This window comes from Dipodomys merriami, unplaced genomic scaffold (genome assembly GCF_024711535.1).
Source record: "Dipodomys merriami isolate MVZ:Mamm:240054 unplaced genomic scaffold, mDipMer1.0.p SCAF_10, whole genome shotgun sequence".
Classification (NCBI taxonomy): domain Eukaryota; kingdom Metazoa; phylum Chordata; class Mammalia; order Rodentia; family Heteromyidae; genus Dipodomys; species Dipodomys merriami.
Genome location: NW_027202271.1, coordinates 22,266,490 through 22,287,791, shown reverse-complemented (window position 1 = coordinate 22,287,791; position 21,302 = coordinate 22,266,490). Strand labels below are relative to the sequence as shown.

Below are 21,302 nucleotides of genomic sequence, written 5' to 3'. Positions count from 1 at the left end.
CAAGTATCCCATTCAGCAGTGCCTCGCATTGGTTGTGAAATCAATAGAACCAGTGTGCCTAAAGTTGACGCGCTATACTCCTGTAGAATGTAAGCTTGTACTGAAGTCTGAATGAGCAATGATCAGCCCTGCCCAGAAATGAGCTAAAGGGAAGATACACAAAAACAACTACCCCAGACCTCTGTTATGGCAAGTTAGGGAATTCAAACTAGTCTCCCTGACTTTATCTTTTCTTGCTCTTTTGCTGAATCTATCCACAGACTAGTTCTTTCTTAGTTGCTGAACCAGATGCAATGGGAGTGGAAGGGCTATTCAGGGCTTCAATTTCCTCATCTGATGGGGATTGTCTTGGCTCTTTGAGATATTGTCCAGCAGACTCAAGCATCAGTAGTATATAAAAGACAGAGCCAAAACTTCCCAAGGGTCTTATTCTCACACGCTGTGCCATTGTCTGCCCAATACCATTGCTTTCTCCTATTCAGTCATGCATCCACGTGTCCAGTCATAAGTGTTTATTGAGTACTCAGAATTTTCCAAGCAACTGTGCTGATGGTAGGGACACAGAATAAAACTGCAATGGTAACTGCTCTCATGGCACTTTCATTCAGGCAGACAGTTCGTAAGTAGTAGATCTCCTGTTCTCAATCTTAAGTCATTTGGCTCAAGTCTGAAATCACATTCTTGCCAGTATACTTGACATACAAAATAAGAATCATTGGTTCCTATAGCTAAGATATGGAACCAACCCAGATGCCCCTCAATAGATGAATGGATCAAGAAAATGTGGTATATATATACATATATATGTATGTACATATATATATATATACACATATATATATATATATATAATGGAATTCTATGCCTCCATCAGAAAGAATGACATTGCCCCATTTGTTAGGAAATGGAAAGACTTGGAAAAAATAATAGTAAGTGAAGTAAGCCAGGCCCAAAGAAACATAGGTCCCATGGTTTCCCTTATTTGCAATATCTAGTATAAGTCTAGGACAAGCAGAAGAGGACAAAAGCTATGTGCATAGATGACCATATAAAATGATGTTAAGTGAAATGAACCCCAAGATAGGAACACAACTGGTTTTTTCTTTCTTGCTATTGTATTTTTTAACGTACTTAAAATGTACTATGTGATTTTGTTTGTTTGTTTGTTTTTTGTTATGTTCTTCCCCCACAGTATAACCCATTTTCACTGCATTTGATTCTGGTGCCCTGCATCTTGTACATACATTTTTCTAATTTGGGGAGGGAAAAGAAAAATTAACAAAATGCTGAAATAAGGATACAGGTTGACCCATTGTAACAATGAGATGTACAAGACACTATATTGAAAATGAAATTTGCAACTTGGAGGAGGGAGGGAGGAGTTGGGGAGGTGGGAGGAAAGGGATGGTAGAGGAAAAACAAAGAAGGAGGTAACAATGCTCAATAGGAAATGGACTCATTACCTTACTCACGTGACTGTAACCCCTCTGTACACTATTTTTACAATTAAAAATCATTAAAAAAAAAAAAAAGAATCATTGGTTCCTAATGGAACTTTATCCCTTAAACAGTTGGGGCCAGGCAAGAATATGAGCAAAGGGAGGAAAAAGAAAATAATAGGTTCATTTTACTTACAACTCTGGAGAAGGCTGTTTATAAAGCCAAAAAAATAGTCTAAAAATGGTCCAAATGTAAAAAGCATCATTGAGCCAAAACATTCGGTCTAATGCTTGACCACAGAAATGAGTTTCCAAAAACATGTCAGCCAACAAAGCCAAAAGTTAAATCTAGCAGCCAAAGTGGTAGGGCAAAGGAAAGGATTATAATCCAGCACAGATGGACAGTACCCCAGCTTCCCCAACCAAAAAATGGAAACAATAATAACACTTTTCTCCTGAGGGGATTGTAAAGATTCAATGACTTTGTGAAACTAAAGGATGATGAAGGACCAGAAGGTCCTTAACAAATGTCAGCTCTGACTATCCCTCTCTCTCTGGAGATGTAAGAGAATCATTCAGAGAAGACTTCTTGATCTTTTTCTGAAGATCTTTGCTTTCTTCTCCACAGAGCTCATACTCACAAGGAAAACATTCAGGCAAGTGTATTGTCTTAGTAAGTTGGGTGGTTGATGTGTAGTAGGAATTTAAGGCAAAGTGACACAAAGAGGTCTTTAATCAACTGATATTATTTGTATCTGTGGAGGATAGCTTGATGCAATTTGGGAAAGGGTTTCTACTGAATAGGAACTGATCCCTCTAAAGCAGAGCAGAGGGCCTGAGAGTGAGAGACCTAACCAGCATCTCCCCTCAGACCATACTGTATTGGAATCCATAGTGACTCATCTTCCTAAAGACAATGTGGATGTTTAGTTGCCCAACCTTTCAAAAGATCAACCAAACAATAAAACCTCCTTGCTTTGCCAATGTATTCTAATAAAAATGCTATTGTTTTTAGATCAGCCCGTTTTAAAAGTCAAATGAGGCCAAACTGTACTTAAATCCTCCCTAGCCCCAGTCTACCTACTCTTCCACTACTTGCTTCATTTCATTCTACCAAGTCTTTGACTTCCATAAAGAATCTTTCAGTACTTTTGTTTGTGCTTATAAATCTCTGGCTTTTGCTTTCCCCTCCTCAGCGATCTGCTTTGTTATGGATCTGATTTTGTAGCTCACAAACAAAATTTCTTCAGAAGTGTCCTGTAAGGCAGCCTCCACAGAGCTGCCTGGAACTTGAGAGCTTTCATTTCCACCCCTGTGGAGAGCTGCACTGATCAATTGGAGACAACAGGAAGAGAAGAGATGCAGGGAGAGGTGGAGGGAATGGGTGGAGGGAGGAAGAGAAGCTGTGCTTAGGTTATGCAGCTTGCTCTCTTTGCTCTGGCAATGCCTTAGCTCTTTTCTGAAGGTTATAGAATGCGTTTTGGCCTCGTGTCTTAATTGGCATATCAACATAAATTTACTAGCAAATAAGGCATGTTTTAAGGGCAGCTGAATTCTTCCCTCATTCATGATACTTATTTGTATTATTGAAGGTGATTCAGCTCAACTGTGATTTTTTTCCAAATAGATGGGATTATTTCCAGAGAAGTAATAATAACAAATCAACGTCTTATTCCAGAATTATCAAAAGCATAAGCCTTTTTTTTTAATGACTAGAGTTGCATGTCAGAATATCTGAACAAATGCATAGTTCAGCATGGTTGTGATACCTTCGGGATTTCGTTTATACAAGACAGATTAGCAAGATACGAGCCTCATTATGCATGAAAGCCGTTTGTTTTTCCATGAAGACGGCACAGCACTAGTTCTGGGGCTGCAATTCATAAGGAGAACAAATGGGAAGACGGAGCACTGTTATGACATTAATCTTCATGAATATGGAAAGAAGTGAATTAGTATCCTTCTCTTCATGAGGTGAAGAGAACTGTCTTAACAAATCTGCATCTTGGTGTGTATTAAAATGTGAGAGCTGAGACACTGAGGAGAGTTAGTCTTAACCCCTTCTGTTTACCCAAAAGAGATCGTGAATGAGTGCTCTTATGGGGTGAATGAGTGCTCTTATGGGACTCAGCAGTCTCTATGTTGACTAAATGGCAGGGATGGTACAGACTTCTAGACTCCCCAAATCAGAGTTCTTGTCACTGACTCACAGGACAGGTAGTCTTCACCCCTAATTCCATCTTCTCTAAACATTTAAGTCTTCAGTGTGCCCTTTTAACACACTTAATATGGGTTCCTAAACTAATGATAGATAGATGGATAGATAGATAGATAGATAGATAGATAGATAGATAGATAGATAGATAGATAGATAGATAGATAGATAGATTGGCGGACATACATATCAAATCAATCCTTCAGCACTTCAGTAGCTAACCCATTGTAGTCTGCTTGTAGTCTATAATTATGTATTGTAGTCCATAATTATGTATTTATATAGTCTATGATTATATATTCCACCACCAATGCATTTTCAGCTTTGTAGTTGTTATCCATAGTTGTAATGCGGAGAGTTTCTGTGACTTTTAAGAGAAAATATCCATTTGATGGCCTGTTCGAGTTCTGTCAGTTATCTACTGGTGGCTCTGTGGCAAGTATCATGAAACTTAATAAGCAACAGACGGACATCGCTGTGAATTGGGCTGGGGGCCTGCACCATGCAAAGAAGTCTGAGGCATCTGGCTTCTGTTATGTCAACAATATCATCTTGGCCATTCTGGAATTGCTAAAATACCACCAGAGGGTGCTGTATATTGACATTGATATTCACCATGGTGATGGCGTGGAAGAGGCCTTCTACACCACAGACTGCGTCATGACTGTGTCCTTTCATAAATATGGAAAGTACTTCCCAGGAACTGGTGACTTACAGGATATTGGGGCTGGAAAAGCAAGTATTATGCTGTTAACTACCCACTCCGATATGGCATCAATGATGAGTCCTATGAGGCCATCTTCAAGCCGGTCATGTCCAAAGTAATAGAGATGTTCCAGCCTAATGCAGTGGTCTTACAGTGTGGCTCAGACTCCTTGTCTGGGGATCGGTTAGGTTGCTTCAATCTGACCATCAAAGGGCATGCCAAGTGTGTGGAATTTGTCAAGAGCTTCAACCTGCCCATGCTGATGCTAGGAGGAGGTGGTTACACCATTCAAAATGTTGCCCAGTGCTGGACATATGAAACAGCAGTGACCCTGGACACAGAGATCCCAAATGGGCTGCCATACAATGACTATTTTGAATACTTTGGACCAGACTTCAAGCTTCACATCAGTCCTTCTAATATGACTAACCAGTACTCTAATGAGTACCTGGAAAAGATCAAACAGTGGCTCTTTGAGAACCTGAGAATGCTACCCCATGCACGTGGGGTCCAAATGCAAGCAATTCCTAAGGACACCATCCCAGAGGAGAGTGGTGATGAGGATGAAGAAGACCCGGACAAGCGCATCTCAATCTGCTCCTCTGACAAACAAATTGCCTGTGAGGAAGAATTCTCTGACTCAGATGAGGAGGGAGAGGGTGGCCACAAGAACTCTTCCAATTCCAAAAAAGCCAAGAGAGTCAAAACAGAGGATGAAAAAGAGAAAGACCCAGAAGAGAAGAAAGAAGTTACAGAAGAGGAGAAAACCAAGGAGGAGAAGCCAGAAGCCAAAGGGGTCAAAGAAGAGGTCAAGTTGGCCTGAGCAGACTGCTCCAGCTCTGGTTTCTTAACAAGTTCCCTACCTTTCTCCCTATCCCCTCAGATTTTATATTTTCTATTTCTCTGCGTATTTATATAAAAATATATTAAATATCAATATCCCCAGGGACTAGATAGGAACCAGGGCCCTACGCCCAGGGCAGCAGTGCTGGGGGAACTTCCAGCAGCTGCCTTGCCCCCATCCCTCCCCAAGTCCTAGTTCTGAAGCATAAAAGGTGCAGGTCTGGGTGAAGGATGCAGCCATGACAAAAATCCTGAAATACCAAGTGCCTGCTTAGTAGTCCTGGAACAATGCCCTTATTAAGAAATAGTGGCTGGGTCTTCAGGAACCTCCTGTTCTAAATGCTGTCAACCATTTTTAGACTAGTTCTGTTTTCATACCTTGACATTGGTCTCAGGTGAGTCAAGAAACTCCTACTACCCTGTCCTCCCCAATTCTGTAGGTGGTTGGTAGTCTAGCTTCCTTTTTGAGATATTATTTTCATTTTTGTGACTCTTTGTAATAAAATGGTACATTTCTATAAAAGAGAGAGAGAGAGAGAGAGAGAGAGAGAGAGAGAGAGAGAGAGAGAGAATATCCAGGCTTCTCAGCTTTATCTGTGCCCTCATACCATTAAAGTCTGTATTTAAAAGTACCATAGAAAATTCGCTCGCAAGCCACTAAATGTAAGGAATTACATTCTCTGGGGGAGTTATTAGGGTCCTTTTTGGAGATACAAGACTCCTTAGCAAAAAAATAGAAACTATTGTAACAAATTAAAACAGGCAGTCACTTCAAAATGCCCTATGCTGAAAATTATTTTATTAATGGAACTACTACTACAAATTAGAAACATATTCTCTATTAATTACTGCCAGATATATGGATAGTGGAAAGCATTTTAAAACAGAAATAAAATCAAAATACTTTAATCTAAGCCTTGACTTCCTTACCTGGGAGTATAGTGAAGGAAGAATGGTAAAATGAAGAAAACTAACCTGGATCCCTGGTCCAACTTCACGGTTTACTGCTTGTGTAACCTTGAGCCCATGTCTTAACCCCTGAGACTCAGTCTCTTCCTCATTGGGAAAACAGATATTACTTCGATCTCACAACTGGTTGTCATAATTCCAATATATAATGTATATAAATCACCAGGCAAAGTGCCAGGACTTGAGTCAATGTTTCATTTAACCCATCTTCTTATAGCCCAACCCTCACTTTCCCTAATACCTCTATCTTTGTTACAAATCTGAACAGCCTAGACTGCAGAAAAAAAATTGTAAGGATTAGTTACAGAATGATTTGACTCACTGAAAAAAAACCACATAGTGGGGCTGGGAAGGTGGCTGAGGGGTAGAGTGCTTTCCTTGCATGCATGAGGTCCTGGGTTCAATTCCTCAGCACCACATAAGCAGAAAAGGCCAGAAGTGGCACTGTGGCTCAAGTGGTAGAGCGCTAGCCTTGAGCTGAAGAGCTGAGGGACAGCGCCCAGGCCCAGAGTTCAAGCCCCACAACCAACCAAAAAAAAAAAATACATAGCAAAAATATCTCATTCTAAGACTTAAGAGAAGAGACACAGGCAATAGAATTAGATAGTAACTGCAATGAGAAGAGATAATCTGGGATGTGGGAATGAGACTTCTGACTTAAGCAACAAAGTGAACACAGGTGCCTTGAACTGAGATGGGCAAGGTAAAGCAAAGGAAGAGTGGAAGACAGGCAAATGGATGGTAATGGTTTCATTTGGGAAGTTAGTGGGTTGATGTTTAGATAAGATGGGTTTAAATTCTCCTGCTCCAATAGGCAATGGCCTCTAAACAAGTGCTTTCAGAATAGGCATTCTTTCAAAATGTGTAACAATTTCACATACATTACAGGTGGCTTATACCTGCAATCCTAGCTACTCAGGAGGCTGAGATCTGAGGATCACTGTTCGAAGCCAGCCCAGGCAGAAAAATCCATGAGACTCTTAACTCCAACAAAACTGCTTAGAAGGCTGAAGCGGTAGAGCACAAGCCTTGAACAGGGACAGCGCCTAGGCCCTGAGTTTATGCCCCAGGACTGGCAAAAATAAAGGATATAATTTGCATCTGAGCATGGTAGCACAGGCCTTTACTCCTAGCACTCAAGAGACTGAAGCAGAAGGATTCATGGTTCAAGGCCAGCTTGGGCTACATAACAAGATTTGTTTAAAAAAATAAAGCAATTTACAAGAAGCACTCTTTTTTAATTTATTTTATTGTAAAGATGTTGTACAGAGGGGTTATAGTTACGTGAGTATGGTAATGATCACATATCTTGTCAAGCATTGTTACCCCCTCCTTTGTTGTTCTCCCACTATCCCTTCCCTCTCCTACTTCCCTCACACCTCTGCCCCCAAGTTGTAAAGTTCATTTCCAACATCATTGTCTTGTGAGTAACATTGTTGCAATGGGTCATCCTGTGTCCTTGTTTCAGCATTTTGTTATTCCCCTCCCCCTCCCCATATTAGATAAATGTATATACAAGATGCAGGGTACCAAAATCAAGTTCAGTAACAAGAGGGGATATACCATAGGGGGAAAAACATACAAAGGAAACAAAAAAAATCACATAGTGCATTAAAAACAGCAACAAAGAAAGACCTCTTGTGTCCATATCTTAGAGTTCATTTCACTTAGCTTTTCTGCTTATCTGATAAAAATTATCTTAGATGTATACTAATTATTGCAAATGAGGGAAACCATGGGACCTCTATTTCTTTGGGTCTGGCTTACTTCACCTACTATTATTTTTTCCAAGTCTTTCCATTTCCTAACAAATGGGGTGGTGTCATTCTTTCTGATGGAAGCATAGAATTCATATATATAAACTGCATTTTCTTGAGTCATTTATCTACTGAGGCGCATCTGGGTTGGTTCTATATCTTAGCTATGGTGAATAATGCTGTGATGAATATAGTTGTACTGGTAGTTTTAGTATGGCCTTGTTTGTGATCATTTGGGTAGATTCCCTTATAAAGTAAAGAATAATTAGATAAAGCAACGCTTTAACATATTTGCTTTGTGAATTTTGATTTCATCATATTCTGTGTTCTTCCAAGGAAAACACATCTGCACATATGCTCATCACAATCATTAAGGATAGATTTTTCTCATTCATTGCTCAGGGATTAATGACTGCCAATTCTGAAGTTTATTTGACTTGTATGACACAACTTCTATCTAATTCTGTTTATCGCTTCAAAGTTTAGTTGGAGTCTTTGCTTAAAAGGAAACAATCTCATCTTGAGAAGCCCTTCTGGAAATTGGATATGAGCTTCTCAGAAATTATCATACTGAATAATGTGGCTTTTTATTTTGGCTAATATTTTCAAGAAGTTTTCTTCCCACCCCAAACCTCTTTGTGATCCCCTATGCCACTCTTCTGGCCCCTGAACACACACACACACACACACACACACACATACACACACACACACACACACACACACACACACACAGTTTGAAGACCTTTTAAAGACCTAAGATTCTTACCTTAGACATACATATTAAATCAAGCCATGAAATTACTTACAGGGCTGGGATGGTGGCTCAGTGGTAGAGTGCTTGCCTTGCATGCCTGAGGCCCTGGGTTCAATTCCTCAGCACCACATAAGCAAAAAGAAAAAAGCCGGAAGTGGCCCTGTGGCTCAAGTGGTAGAGTGCTAGCCTTGAGCTGAAGAGCTGAGGGACAGCGCCCAGGCCCAGAGTTCAGGCCCCACGACCGGACCCCCCCCCCCAAAAAAAAGAAATTACTTACAACTTTATTGATTTGCTTGCAGCAAATGAGTTAATATAATGTTTTGTTGTATAGATACTTAACTTCAATATTAATTAATTTCAGTTTTTCAAGATATTGTCCCAGACAACTCTACATAATTTGTTTGCTAGAAAACTATTTCACACACATTAGCTTAGCATCAGACCAGATTTAAGGTATTTTTATTGTTTTTCAGTTTTGCTACTTATTTGAGATTCAAAAAACCAATTCAAGTTTGCAAACATTTTTTGTAGGCTCTTGAAAACCTTGCTCAAAGTCTTTGAAAAAGTTCTGTTCATTAACATTTACCCTGTAATGGCCAATGGATAAAATCATCTCAATGCTGGACACCAATGGCTCACAAATCTTCTCAGGAGGCTGAGATCTGAGGGTCACAATTCAAAGCAGCTGGGGCAGAAAAATTCATGGGTCTCTTATGTCCAATAAGCTACTCAGAAAAATCCAAAAGTGGTGCTGTGGCTCAATTGGCAGACACTAGCCTTGAGCACAAAGAGATTCAGGGATAGTGTCCAGGCCCTGAGTTCAAGCCCCAGGACTGGCAAAAATATATATAATCACCATCATCATCACCATCATCATCATCATCATCATCATCATCATCATCATCATCATCATCATCATCCCAACAACAAACTCCCATTCCAAGAGAATAGAACATTAAGAATATTTTTGCCTTTTCCTCACATAATATAAAGCACTTAAATCATGTTTATTCTACATAACATGAGGTTTTGTTGTTACTGTTGTTGTTTAATGCAATAGTGGGCATGGAACAGAAGCCACCTCTCCTGCCAAGGGATTCACGCTGGATTCAAGCCCAGGTTGGAGTAAAGAACCCCCCTGCCAGTCTTTCATACCTTTCTATTGTAAGACCATCCTGTAACCATTCATCCAATGGTCCAACTGAGGTGTAAAACAGAGTTTACTCATCCACGAATGGGGCCCCAATTACTATCAAGGAAAAAATGGGCAGGTATTTGCAAGAAAGGTATTTTCAAAAGCAAAAACGTGACTATTTTAAGAGTATTTATTTCATCCAAAGGTCAATTCCTGTTAAAGAAAACTGCTGAAAGCTACTAAGTTTCTTCAAGATGGGAACTGATTTCTGAAGATCCCCTGGCTAGGTTTCTCCCAGGATTCAAAGTTCAAGAGCAAAAGGAACATCAGTTGATCCCTCTGTTTTCCTTCCCTTCCCAAGACAGTGGCTCTGCTAATCCAGGTGTGCCTGTTAGAAAGTGAACAGGAGGACAGAAGGGGAGTGGGACAGACTTACAGACGCGGATTTAAAGCTTCATCCACAGCTCCCGTACATTCCTGTGGGATGCGGACAACTTGAATTAAAACAGAAAGAAGCAAAGGCCTATTTAGTCAATAAGCTGACAATATTCTTTGGACATGCTTTTCCTATTGTCTGTGAAAGAAAATTAGCTATTGTAATAGAACTTTCAAATAGCAAGGTTGTGTTGAGTTGAATATGTTCATTCAACTTCTGCTTTTCACTCAACCATTGACAGTCTTAGAAAACTGACTTTGTAAAAGAAAAAGTTGAGGGGGGAGCTGTAGCACATGATAATTGCAACTTATTGATGATGTTAATTATTTTAGTTCCTGTTTTGTCCTTTTGTATATGGTTTTCCAGACTTGAGAGCTTACATGTAGGGGGAAAAAAGTTATTTTTAAAACAAAGCGAGTTATTTGTTTTGACAAAAGATGCAATCAAAGGGACATTTTTCCTTATTTAGGAAAATAAATTCTGTGCAATCTAACAGTTAATAAATAGAGTATTGATTTTTCTCCTTCCTACTTTTGTAATGTATGTTTGAAACCTGCCTTTTATGTGTTTTTAAATACACAGATCTTGTGTTACATTTGAGGCAACATATACATAGAGAAAATATATTCTCCCAGATAGGTCTACATATTTTGGTTGCTAGAAATCTATTTCACACACATTAGTCTAGCATCAGACCGACCAGGATGGCAATAAGAGGAAAAAGCTGGAAAGGGAGAATTCTGCAAGAACTAACCCATCTATGAAAAAGATTGATTTCAACCCAGAAATACTTGAACCTGATTTTTAATTAAAAGCAAATGATCAAGAATACTTACATTTCCTGATATGTCTTTCCTCTTCTCCACACTCCTCTTGCCCAAATCGTATTATTTGCACACTATAAAATAATTTGCTTTAGTAACGAAGTTGGCAGGCTCGCAAACAGACATCTTCAATCTCCTTTCCAATTCCACCTCTGAGGACAAAAATGTAAGATTTTTTTTTAAATGGAAGAAAGAAAATTGGAAGTCGTATCCCATTTGAAATGAGTCTTTGTAAAGAATAAAAGGTAACTGTGTTACGCAGTACTAACTCAGTGCAGAGTCACCAACTTCTAACTTAACTTTGGGGGTATGAGGATACTTGAGAGAGATCAATGTATGAAAGCCAATTATATCGAATTTGATCTTGCTAAATTGAATTTAGGAAATGCCATTTCTTTTAGAAAGCACAAATGCTTCTTCTTGGGAATCAGAAGTCTGTAGCTTGGTCTCTAATTAGCTGCGTGAAAGTGGTCATGTGACTTTCTCTTATGTCTGTTTCCTTGCAAGTGACACGCTTGGATGAGAAAAAATGACATCTATAACTACATCTGCCTAGCTCCAGACAAAACTTTATTGCTTGAAGACCTGTCTTTGGGCCAGTCCAATGCAGATTTTTAAAAAAGAGAAGAAAAGAAGGATTGTGTAGTTATTATATGCTGAGTGGGGAGTCCATCTCCCTTATTAATCTATAAGTAACTTTTGATTCTTTCTTTTTATAATGTACACATGATTTAAAGGCAGATGTCTCCAGTTCCTCCTTCTTCCACCATAGTGCCTAGTAAAAGAGAATCACTCATATTTTTAGCAAATGAATTCATGAATGTGTAAAATTTCTCATAGAAGTGTTATATTTTCCCTAGGAAAATATCACAAAAGTTTCTGTTTGCTTGGTTGTTTGTTTTTGCAGAGCCTGGAGCAGAATAGAATAATCAATATAACCAAGAAAAATGAAGAACAATGACTCCTCAGAAATTGCATTACCCCACTTAGAAGCAACAAATTAAAATAGGATACCAATGGGCTGGGAGTGTTGCTCTATAATAGAACTCTTACCTTGTGTGTATAAGACTATAGGTTTGATCTCTGACACCACAAGAAATAATAATAACAGTAATGATGATGATGATGATATTCTAATACTCTCACTAGCTAAAGGACTATGGCCCAGTTTGTAACAGGAGAAAGTCTTTAAATTTCTGAGGGTTTTGTTGATAGACCTAAAATGACTAATGACCACCTAAAAGGAATATGCTTGCTAAGAATCATAAACTGGTTTGGTAGGTCCAAAGTCTTCCACCAAGAAAGCTTTCTTTCCTCCAAGATTACCTTCCTTAATGACATTTCCTTGCACACCAGAGATAGGATTCACCAGCAAAGTTGTCATGGAATTGCTAACATCCAAATTCCTTTTGTAGGCCTTCAAAATCATTTCTTTTTAAACTAACAACCTCAATTTTTCTTTCTTTTTTTGGGGAGGAGGGTCAGTTGTGGGGCCTGAACTCTGGGCTTGGTCACTGTCCCTCAGCTCTTCAGCTCAAGGCTAGTGCTCTACCACTTGAGCCACAGCACCACTGCTGGCTTTTTCTGTTTATATGGTGCCAAGAAATCGAACCCAAGGCCTCATGCATAAAAGGCAAGCACTCTACCACTGAGCCACGTTCCCAGCCCCTACAACATTAACTTTTAAGGGGAAAAAAGACAATTTTTTTAAAAAGGGAGGAAAATATTTTCTGCATATATCTTTTTCAGTTTTTTACAGTGAAATAATGGAACAGAGAGCTGTGCTTGGCTTAAAATATAACAGAATCCTACAACAAAAGCTATGGCCATTGCAATGCACAACAGGCTTATTCCCCCAGAGAATGTTCTGATGAGGAGACTGGGAGGTCTCTTATTTGTCAGGCAGGATGGTAAAAAAAAAAAATGAAGATGTCAGCTAAAGAAACGTATTCATACTTCTCAAATGCCTTCTAAAAGTCTCCTGTCAGGAAAACTACATGAGTTCAGCTCTGCTCATTTTATCTCCTTAGACATCACATATCATTAATCATCTCAGTCTGTCAAGACAAAGAGCTGGAAAACATTTATATTCTGAAATTTCTCCGCTATCAAGTAGGTCTCAAACACAAGATGCACTCCAGCCATCAATTACTATTGGATATTCAAGGTGACAAGTTCTGTTCTGGGTTCTTAACATTTCCCTCCCACCATTTGGCTCAAAGGATTGAACATCAAAGCCCCAAAAAATAACCACAGTCATCTAGATGATAAACTTCACTCTAAGGAACAAACAGCCTGACTCTGACGTGAAGAGGAATGTGCCACTCTCGAGACCATGACTTCCTCCCAGGGGGAGGGTCAGCAGTCAGTCTCCTGAAGGCAGGCTCTGAGATAATGCCCACTGAGGGACAGAAAACTGCCTTCCTCTGTGGCCTGCCACAAGAGTCACTCTCTGAGGTAGCTTTTCCATAATACCTAAGACAATGCATTGCTCAGAAGGACAAAGCGGGCAGGCCATTGACAGGATCCAGAAAGCCAGCCCACAATAATAGGCATTGATCGTGGCACCCATGCCAACCTCGGATGAGAGACACAAATGAAGTACACTATACGGGAGTTGACTGATGATCACCTCAACCTGCTTACTTGAGCTTGTCTCTGTGAGGTCGGAACTGGAAGCCTGCGGCGGATGAGAACAACGATGATGGTCTCTGGGTGCACAAGCGGTAAATGTGGAACCCACTGCCTTTGAACCTTCTTTTTCTTTTTTTATTATATTTATTTTTCATAATCCTTAAGTAGTTGTACAAAGAGGTTTCAATTCAACCTGTCAGTCTATGAGTATAATGCATCTTGATGGCTGAAAAGTCACTCCTGTCCTCACTCTCCCCATTTCTAACTACATTTCATACTGTACATCCAAGTGGGGGTTTCCTCCCTCACTTTATAACCTCCATTGATTTTGTTTCCTCTTTAAGAAAAACCATCCGACCATAATACCTTATCTAAACAGTACCTGTCCCTAAAGACCCAATTCCCCCTCTGTAAAGATCCTCATGAAAAGATGACCTTTCCCTCTTCAAAATCTGAATAGTTTGTCTTTAAAAATCATGGTGTATGTGTATGTGTATGTGTAGGAAGAGAGAAAGAGGAGGAGGAGGAGGAGGAGGAAGAGGAGGAGAAAGAAGGAGTGGAGTGGGAGGAAGAGGGAAAGAGGGGGGGAGGGAAGCAGGGAGGGGGAGGAGGGAAGCGGGGAGGGGGAAAGGGAAGGGGAAGCAGAGAAGGAAATTTCCATTCTCAATCCTTCATTTTCTTGTAAGAAAGATTACTCTCCAGAGCCATGTGTACCTTTAACACTGTTCTGAAGAATAAAATAAGCCTTCACTTAGTTGGGAGAGAAGAATCTAGTTTTGTGGTGTTTTGGCATCCAAAGGCAATTTGACTGAAGCGTGAGTCTCAGAATGTGAAAAAGCAGATATCCATTAGAAAAGATGAACTATGATCTCACATTTCCATATACAGACAGACAGTTCATACCTAACCCGTTTCATTGCTTAGAACATTTAGAAGATATCACAGGTCTGTGACCCATTGATCACAAAGTGGGGCTAGAGAACACCAGCAAGATGGAATGTACCCATTCATGGAATAGCAATCACCCAGGTTAGGTTGACGTGGTGCCAAGCTGTGCAGGAGGTGCAAGGGTAACAATTCACCTTGAGAAACGGAGGCAATAGGTCTATCTAGAATAAGCCAGCCTTTAGGACTTGACCTTATGCCTGTGGCACAGGGGGCTGTGGATGGGTCACATCTAATGCAAATTCCCCAGAAACCTTGCAATTACATGAAGAGCTCAGAGGACACACCCCACTGCGCCTTGGCTTCAATGAAGATGCCCAAAGCTAAAGCACTCCAGAAAATGAAAAAGCCCCAAGAATGGCCAGACAAATTCAAAAGTACTGAGGTTGTCTACAGAAATAGCTGCACTCAAAGAACCAAAATGCAAATGGCCACAAACAAGGATCTCTCCAAAGACCCTCATTTCTGACAGAATGCCATCTTTTTCAAGAAATGTTATTTGTGTACAGACAGAGCTCTTTAGCCTTGTTTACATGAAGCATGCAAAATGTCCTGACAAATTCACCATCATCTGCCACGCCAAAGTCCAGGAACTTCCTCAGGGAAGAAGTTGAGTACAATTAGCAGCTTAACATCACACAGTTGCAGCACAAAAAAAAAAAAAAAAACAACCCACCTTCATTCTACTTTCCTCAGCCTCACAACTGAGGAAGAAGGAAGGCAGCTTAAATCACCCCAAGGCTCCCTGATATTGAGGTCACACTGTTAAAAGTGTTTCTAACAAGTCCTAGAAACACCCGCTGTATCAGAGCAAAACTGACACCGCATCTCTCTTCCATACAAACAGAGACTTTGCTCTTCTCCAGAGCCCCAACCTGTGCTGAAAACTTGTGACTTACTTGTTTAGCATGCCTAACCTTTCTTTCCTTTAGGGGAGGGAAGGATTACTAGGGCTTGAACCTGGTGCTGTCCCTTAGGTTTGTCTGTCACTCAAGGCTTGTACCAAATCACGTGAGCCACACCCCCACTTCTGGCTTTTGGGTGATTCATTGAAAATAAAAGTTTCACAGATTTCCTTGCCTAGGCTGGCTTTGAACCAGATTCTCAAATCTGAATCACCTAAGTAACTAGGATTATAGGCTTGTGCCACCAGCGCCTGGCCCATATCTTCTTCTTGGATGAAGTAAATATATCAATGTCATCCATCCATGGAAAAGAACTATTGACTTTATTATATTATTATTATTATTATGGAAAAAGTAACCTAGGCAACTACATACTTGGGCTAAATTACTTGGATCAGCAGTCCAATGACTATAAGGAGAAAGTTGGAAGATACTGCCTGGGATAAATGGAAAATCTCCAACCACACAGACTTATTATTCTAGGTCATGACCTCACTCAGCTAGATTCAGATCTTTACCTTCAGTACTATATTTATGAGTCAGTTTGAGAAATGAAGAATCAATTATTACAATAAAAGATGTTAAAGTTGGAATGAAAAATCATAACTTAGCACAGCGACTTTGGCTTTTATGTACTGAAGCCTGTTAAAGCTGGAAGAGTCCTTTGAAATCAGCATCCCCAGTACCATTTTATGTATGAGGAAGACAAGATCCAATGAGCCTCAATGACTTGCTTAAGGTCACTTTTGTCCTTAGAAATGCCCTTTTCATCATACCAAGTTGCATTCAAGATCTTTGTAAATTGGTAACATAAAATTTGTTCTGTACTTTTTTCCTAGAAACAATGTTAAGCACAGATAGTGTTGTGCCAAGGGCTTTCACAGAAATATACCTAAATTAGGATGTAATTGCAATACCACAGGTATTACAGGAAATATAATAAAATGCTACACTCTTGCAATTCAGATTTTTTTTTGTCGGTTGTGGGGCCTGAACTCTAGGTCTGGGCACTCAGCTCAAGGCTAGCATTCTACCACGTGAGCCATAATGCCACTTCCAGCTTTTTCTGCTTATGTGGTGCTGAGGAATCGAACTCATGCCTCATTCATGCAAGGTAAGCACTCTACCACTGAGCCACCTTCCCAGCCCTAGAAACACATCTATTTCTAAGTGAAGCTTTCAGAAACATTCATCTTGAATGTTCATTCTCAAAGAAGGTAATTCTAGTAAGTCCTCATTCAGTAAGAACAGTCTGGTTCCACCAAATTAGGAGCCTAATGCCATGAAGCCACAAAGCCTGGGGGTTGGGAAGAGAATGAAACCAACAGAATGAAAAGGTGTGCCACGTGCCCTAAACTCTGCAGAGGTGGAGGAGACTTCTAATCCAGTAAGAAACATCATCCCCAGAAGAAGGCAGAAGTGTGTTGACCTTATTCTGATAAGAACTGGAAGCCCAGGAAAAGATGGTTTTACAGCCGAATTCTACAAGGCCTTCAAAGCAGAGCTCACACCAATACTCCTCCAACTCTTCAATGAAATTGAAAGAGAAAGTTCACTACTGAACTCATTAACCTTTTGAAGGTTAATGCCATCATAAAGGTTAAGCCATCATAACCCTCATCCTAAAACCAGGCAGGGACTCATCAAAGAAAGAGAACTATAGACCCAGTTCTTTGATGAACATTGATGCAAAACTTCGGTGGGGGGGGGAGGGTCTTGTTGGCACAGGTCAAAATTTTCTTAATAGAGACCCAGAAACACAACAAATCAAAGAAAGGTTGGACAAATGGGATTGCATGAAATTGCAGAGCTTCTGCATGGCAAAGGACATAGCTAGCAAGATCAAAAGAAAGCCCACGGATTGGGAGAAGATCTTCACTAGCCATACATACAATGGACAAGGGTCTCATATCTAAAATATACCTGGAACTCAAAAAATTAAATCCCCCAACAACAAATCTTCAAAGAAACAACTGCCCAACAAGTAAGTGGGCTAAAGACTTAAAGAGACATTTCTCTGAAGAGGAAAGAAGGATGGCCAATAAACATGAAGAAATGCTCAACCTCTCTAGCCATAAAAGAAATGCAATTCAAAACTACATTGAGATACCATCTCACCCCAGTCAGAATGGCTATAATCAAGAACTCTAATAACAACAGATGCTGGAGAGGATGTGGACAGAAGGGAACCTTACTGCATTGTTGGTGGGAGTGTAAACTTGTTCAACCACTTTGGAAAGCAGTATGGAGGTTCCTCAAAAGACTTCACATAGAGCTCCCCTGTGACCCAGCAATCCCACTTTTGGGCATCTACCCAAATGTTCACAAACAAGACCACACTAAAGCTACCAGCACGACTATGTTTATTGCAGCATTATTTACTATAGCTAAGATATGGAACCAACCCAGATGCTCCCCAGTAGATGAATGGATCAAGAAAATGTGGTATATATACATAATGGGATTCTATGCCTCCATCAGAAAGAATGACATTGCCCCCATTTGTTAGGAAATGGAAAGACTTGGAAAAAATTATATTAAGTGAAGTAAGCCAGGCCCAAAGAAACATAGGTCCCATGGTTTCCCTTATTTGCAATAACTAGTGTATGTCTGAGTCAAGCAGAAAAGGTCAGATAAGTTCATGTTAGGGAAATGAACCCCAAGATATGTATTCAAATGTTTTTTTCTTTCATGCGATTGTTTCTAACACATTTATAAGATTATTTCTTTGTTGCTTTGTATGTCCCTCCCCCCACGGTATAACCCCTGCTTTCACTGTATTTGATGTTGGTATAATTTGTGGAGGGGAAGGGAAGAAACAAATCGTTTAAATAGGGATACAGGTGGACCCATTGCAACAATGAGACATACAAGTCTGTTATGTGGAAAAACAAACTTTACATCTTGCGGGGCGGGGGAGGGTTGGGGAGGGGGACGGGGGGGGGATAGGAAGGGATGGTAAGAGGAAACAAAGGAAGAGGCTACAATGCTTGATAAGAAATGTACTCATCATCTTTCCCATGTAATTGTTACCCCTCTGTACAGAATTGGAGCATATCTGCAGACTAATTATTGTTCATTTCATTTAGGAATGTGGAGCTTCTATTTTTGCTTCATATCAATATTTTACTAGTGCTCTCCATACCCCTCGGTCACAACAAAGGCTTACCAATCTATGAATGAGAAAGAAACAAGGAACAGAAGAAAAGGTAACTAAGCAAGAACTGAACAAAAGTGGGAAAAATCTAGTTTGAACACCATATATTCGCCATTCTTGTGGAAAGCAAGGCCCCACATTTTTTTTTTTTCAGTCTTCTGGGTCATGGTGTGTGCCAATTACCAGCTTTCTAACAAATGTTTATTTGGGTTAAAAGTCACAAGTTTTCATAACAAGACATCACTCCACCCACAGGGATAGCTGTAACCAAGTATGTAACCAAGTATAAAAACAAGTATGGATAGAAGAGGATGTGGAGAAATTGGGACCATCATACATTACTGGTGGGAATGAGAAAGGGTGTAACTACTTTAGAAAACAGCCTGGCATTCATTTCACCTAACATCACCTTATCTGACCTTTTTGCTTGTCTCAGATATATACTAGTTATTGCAAATAAGGGAAACCGTGGTGCTGCTTTCATGCAGTTGTTTCTAACATTTATAACATTTATAAGATTATTTCTTTGTTGCTTTGTCTGTCCCTCCCCCACGGTATAACCCCTGCTTTCGCTGTATTTGATGTTGGTATAATTTGTGGAGGGGAAGGGAAAAAATAAATCGTTTAACTAGGGATACAGGTGGACCCATTGCAACAATGAGATGTACAAATTGTTATGTCAAAAACCGAACTTTACAACTTGGTGGGGGGGGGGGGGTAAAGGGAGGCGCGGGAGAGGGGAGAGATGGGAAGGGATGGGAAGAGGAAGCAAAGGAGAAGGCAACAATGCTTGATACAAAATGTACTCGGTATCTTGCCCATGTAATTGTAACTCCTCTATACCGTATTTTCACAATAAGAAGAAAGAAAGAAAGAAAGAGAGAAAGAAAGAGAGAAAGAAAGAGAGAAAGAAAGAGAGAAAGAAAGAGAGAAAGAAAGAGAGAAAGAAAGAGAGAAAGAAAGAGAGAAAGAAAGAGAGAAAGAAAGAAAGAGAGAAAGAAGAAAGAGAGAGAGAAAGAAAGAGAGAGAAAGAGAGAGAGAGGAAGGAAGGAAGGAAGGAAGGAAGGAAGGTAGGAAGGAAGGTAGGAAGGAAGGTAGGAAAAAGAAAACAGCCTGGCAGTTCTTAAAATGATTAAATGTGGGGGAAGTGGAGAACCCAGCAATTCCATTCCTTGGTGTGTATGAAACTAAGAGAAATAAAAATATATTCACACAAAAACGTGTATACCAATCTTCACAGCACTATTATCCATATCCATAGTAGTCAAGAAGTTGGAACAATCCAAATGTCCATCAACTAAGGACTGAACAAAATGCATCATATCCATGTAATGGAATATTAATGGGCAATGAAAAAGGATGAATTATGAATATATATTACAATTTAAATGAACCTTAAAAGTGCTATGTTGAATAAAACAAGACAGTTTAAAAAGACCTTGTATGAGATGATTCCATTTGTATAAAGTATCACAGGAAGGTAAATCTATAGAGGCAGAAAGTGGGATGCATAGTTAGGAGCTGGAAAAATGGTTTAATTTGGGGTTAATAAAGATATCCTTAACTTAATTAGGTGATGATTGCATGCCTGAAAATATGCCAAAATAGCTATGGCTTAAAACTTAAAGTACATAAGATATTTGGTATTTATAGTTCAATAAACTTCCTTTAAAAGTCACAATATTTCCACAGCTATTTGACCTTTCAGAAGTCACTCCTTTTTTTTAATATACACTTTTAGGGGTATGACGTTCCCTTAGTTAACACCTTCTCATTTTTATTTATATTCATTACTGAACAGAGACTAAAATATCTCAAAAACTTCCCAAGAATGTTATCATTTACACTCAACCAAGTAGTCATTTTTTTGCCAATTACAAAGAGTTTACAAAGTTGATTTTAGGAAAATATTCTCTGAAAGACTATGTCTTCTGTATCAGTGAAGTCATGTTATTTAGTTAGTCATTTAGCCTGCCTGCATATTCTTTTTTTAATATTTCTATTATTTTAACAAGTTGTACAAAGGAGTTGCCATTCAACAAAGCAGTTTATGAATCAACATTCTCACCCATCCGTCCCCTACCTACCCTTTCCCTCACTCTTCTTAATTTTGTAGGATGTACACTGAATTCTTGACTGTACTCTCTCCTTCTTTTGTCCCCACTTTCTTCTTGGACCCACTCCACCCTTTTCAAATACTGGTTTCAAGGTGTTTCATTTTTTGCTGAACTTTGACTTGGAACTTGGAACTTTGATTTTGCCTTTCTAAGAAATCACACTATTTGAGTTCTCCCTTGAATCTACCATATTCAAGTCATTCTTTTTCTTTCTTACATTTGAAAGCTTCATCATGATATGCCTTTGATTGAGGGTCTTTGCTAATTGCACAGGACATTTGATGGACCTTTTTTCAATCTGGTAAGTCATGTTATTCAATTCTTGAAATCTTTTCTTCCTAGACCTTCCTACCATTTTCTCCACTTGCTCATCTAGAGCGTGTATGAATCCTGGATGTATTTACTTATTTTTATATTTTATCACCTATTTTCCATCACTTCATTCTTTTCTTCTTCCTTTTTT

The 21,302-nt window shown here is 39.5% G+C and overlaps 1 pseudogene; it reads left to right on the top strand.

Moving 5' to 3' along the window:
• Nucleotides 1-4,087: 4,087 nt before the first annotated feature.
• Nucleotides 4,088-5,538, top strand: LOC138837659 (histone deacetylase 1 pseudogene; annotated as a pseudogene).
• Nucleotides 5,539-21,302: the final 15,764 nt, after the last annotated feature.